The sequence below is a fragment of the Adiantum capillus-veneris genome, chromosome 22 (genome assembly GCF_014529385.1).
Source record: "Adiantum capillus-veneris isolate H3 chromosome 22, ASM1452938v2, whole genome shotgun sequence".
In the NCBI taxonomy this organism is placed as follows: domain Eukaryota; kingdom Viridiplantae; phylum Streptophyta; class Polypodiopsida; order Polypodiales; family Pteridaceae; genus Adiantum; species Adiantum capillus-veneris.
Genome location: NC_140952.1, coordinates 10,479,424 through 10,483,275, shown reverse-complemented (window position 1 = coordinate 10,483,275; position 3,852 = coordinate 10,479,424).

The following is a 3,852-nucleotide window of genomic DNA, read 5'->3' as shown; positions in this document are numbered from 1 at the left end:
AGCTAATAGATATATTGATTGTGATATTTGAGTGATTTCCAATCATGGACCATTCATTTGGCTCCCACAAACAACATCTAAAAGCACCCTAAATCAATGTAATTTGTTTCATCATGAAGGAATTATTGGATTTGAAGATATTTTCCCTTTTGTAGTTAGTGCCAACAACTCATTCAAGCAGTTCTAATCTGAATTTAAGTCTGAGCTAGACTCATATTTGTGATCCATTGATGTGTGGACAATGAGGGCTTGTTGAGTAATAAAATCTTTTGCACTAGCTATGCCATGCCCTTTATATTGTGTGTGGGATTGATCTTGTTGTTGGTCCTGACCACACTCGTTCTAATCTGGTTGTTGATTTTGGCTATGGTGCCGATCAGTCTGGATGGCTGAAACCATACCTTGGGTGCACTTTTTCCCACCTGTTGTAGAGTCAAGAGGGGGTTGATCATCATCATCATGGTCCACTCTAGTGTCATCCCCTTGATCCTGGTCATCCTCCTTTTCTTTTCTTCATCTTCAGCATCTTGGTTTTTGATGTACTCCACCACTACCTAGTTGACCAAAGCTCCTGCATATGTTTCAGCTTTGTCCTCTGAGTCAGATTTTGTGATTTCCACCAGATTTTTTAGATTGTCCATATTGAAAGTGAGATTGCCCTTGAGATCCACTATACCCACCAAGGATTGGTAGATAAATAAACTTTTCTCTGACTGCTTGCTTGAGGGTGTGATGATTGGCCATTAGCGATTTCAAAGCAGTTTTTTTCTCCTCCAACCTCCCTTGTAGCTCTACTTTTTCTTCTTCAGTAAATCGCTTCTCCTCAGCAAGCTTTTGATTGTCTCTTTTTAGTGTTGCTACTTCCTTTTGTTGGGAGGCCATGATTTTGGCATCATTGTTATGCTCAATAGAGAGCTCCATCATCTTGGTCTTAAGCTGGTCCATCTTGCGCTTTTCCTTTTCTAGGTTGGCCTTGGTCTCTTGGATTTCATTTTGTAAAGCATGCACTTGTGATTTGATATTTTACTACTTATTGCAAGTGACCGATGGAAAAGTGTTGATTGAGCTAGGCTTATGCAAACGGATAAATATATTTTATGTACGATTTATTATTCAAGTGCTTTTTGATGGGCTTTGGCCATTTATGACCGGCCAGCTAGTTTGTACTCACTTTGATCATTCAAGATATCTATAAAGTAGATACGTGCAAGAGGGAAATGGTCACTCTTGCATGGAGTGATATTGCACCCTCCTTGTTGCAACCAAGCTGGGTATACCTTGCAAGCATTGTTCTGCATAAGATGACATTCTGAACAAACCTCACGGTCATTAGTCATTGTTGTCGAATTCAAGCATTAATATCTTATAGCTCTGGACTTCGATTGGCAAGCTGTAAATTCCTATAAGCTTCTCAAGCTGCATAGAATGTATACAAACCCTGCTAAGGCTATAAGATTTCCAGATGGCCCACCAAGCGAGGAGACTGACCTGGCACTGAACTGGCCCCTAAAGAAATTTAATATGGCGATAACTTGGTGACCATAACTCCGACCTTTGATCTAGAAATACTGACGTGCTCCACAAAGTGAGAACTTCAAGACCATGCATTCACTTCATTTCTGTCCCCTCAGCTATAGTTTCCCAATCCGATACGGGTCTGCATCAACTTAAACTTCAAAATACGACCATAACTTCTTCATCGTAGCTCTAATTGACAAGCCGTAAAGACAGGCCGACAGAGCACTTCAAGCATTGTAGCTCTAGATCATAATATTCCGTCTGTGATCACCTCAAGCATACTCCTTTTTAGCATCATCAAGGCATCTGTTGTCCCTTTAAAGCCGCATCTACAATATAAAGCTTAAAACTAGCTTGTTATCAAGCCATGATCACTGATAAATATTCAAGTAGACTTCAATCAAACACAATTTGCATCCTTCAGATAATTTTCCCATCATGGAAGTGGATTTGCATGACATCCACCCCCTCTGAACCTACACAGCCTCCGTTGTGTGTCTCCGATCTCTAGTGTGTAGGAAATTCCTTATTATCCCATTTGATCTTGGGGGCTACTAAATTGCAAGTTGTAGATTCAAAGGATACTAGATATCTCTTGTAGCAAGTTGCATACAAGATTTTGTTTTCTAGATATATGCTAAGTCAAAAGAGTTTTTGGTTATGCGATCAATAAGCTTAAGTGGCTAGCTTCCAGATGACATCTTTGGACAATAGATAAAGTATCTTCACATCTTTTGAGTTGGTTCTGCTACCATAACTTGAAGTAAAGGACTTGACAACCATTTTGTGTGCAGACGAATTAAGACATACTTGAGCTTGACAAGGTTCCATATATCGAACTTGATGGTCAAGCCGTTGTTGATAAATTTGCGGTCTTGCCAAGAAAGCACGGGGCTTTTGGCTATGAGAGTTTGTGAGAGAACTCCAAAGACTATATGAAGGAGTTAAACCATACATGCCATGAAGTCTAGGGTCTGGAAGGAAGTGCAATCAAAGAAGTCCCACTCTTTCTCTCTTGCACTCACACACACAAAGAAAGAACACAAAAGATAATATCAAAACAACACAAAGATGAAAACATCAAGGCTATGGCCATATCGTATCATGGGTAATATGAAAGGGTTCATAGATGAGTTAATGGCGTTCAATCTTTGGTGACTAAACAGACTACGAATTGTTCTTTGGAATTGTAGTCTTGTGCTTACCATAATATATATGTTTTGTCTAGTGATTGGGATTAATTGTGTGTACAAATCCTCTTGGTTCATAGCAAGATAACTACACTTACATCAATTATTTTTTTTTATAGTCGATAAGGGATAGTATGATGGGATCCGGTGAAAGAAGTATTTCATTGAGCCTTTTTGGGCCAAAGAGAAACACTTTACGTTTTTGAAAGTGTATTTTATGGCTAATCCATACATTAAATTTAATAGATCGTACAGAGTGTAAGCGATAGAAATTCACATCATTTGGATTATTCACCTAAGATACTATGTGAGAAATGTAGATATGAGAGAAGTGAAGAGATGAGAAGTTTCCCTCCCAAGGCCTATTCTTGCCCGTAGGCAATAAGGATATTGCGGGGAGAGATATACTTGTAGCAAGGAGAACCTAGAATTTGTAGAGAAAATGAATTTCTAGAGTGAGAGAGATAGGTTTGGTTAGGGAGGGAGATGAAATTAGAGATATATGCTAAAGTAGAGATGAAAAAGAAAACAAAATATCAACAAAATATCAAAGTAGGACACATCTTACTTGACAAACCCTTCGAGAGTTATTCACCATTAGATGGAGAGAGAATAATATGGAAGACTTCAACCTTGATTGATGCACCAAGTTCAAGACCTTCTTTCATTAGAGTTGCTCTTTCAAGGATAACTTACAAGAATGGCTAGTCTTCCTCTAGGAGCAAGTACAGGCTTAGGCTTATGTTTAAGGTTAAGTATAATTAGGCATCAATCTTCTCACTCCCTCATGAATTCATCTCATGAATGACTTGAATGATTTTCAAGGAAGAAAAGGTCCCCTTTTATAGGTGAAGGGAAACCCCCAAGGGTTTGTACACGAAGAAGAGCTAGTGTGAACAGAAAATGAAAAAGTGTGAAATGGGTTGTCCCTGTATGATGTGGGTAGACTGGGCTCCAGTATTTTGATCATATCTCCTCAATCGTGATTCCAAATAAAAAAGTAAAAATAGGGACAGAAAGTTTAGCTCATAAGCTGACTCCCATTTCATGTATGTTATCCAATTCGAATTGAAACCTTGTGTAAAAATTCATCAAAATAGGGTACAGTTTTGGCAGCAAAAGTCTTCTTGTGGTTCCCTTAGCC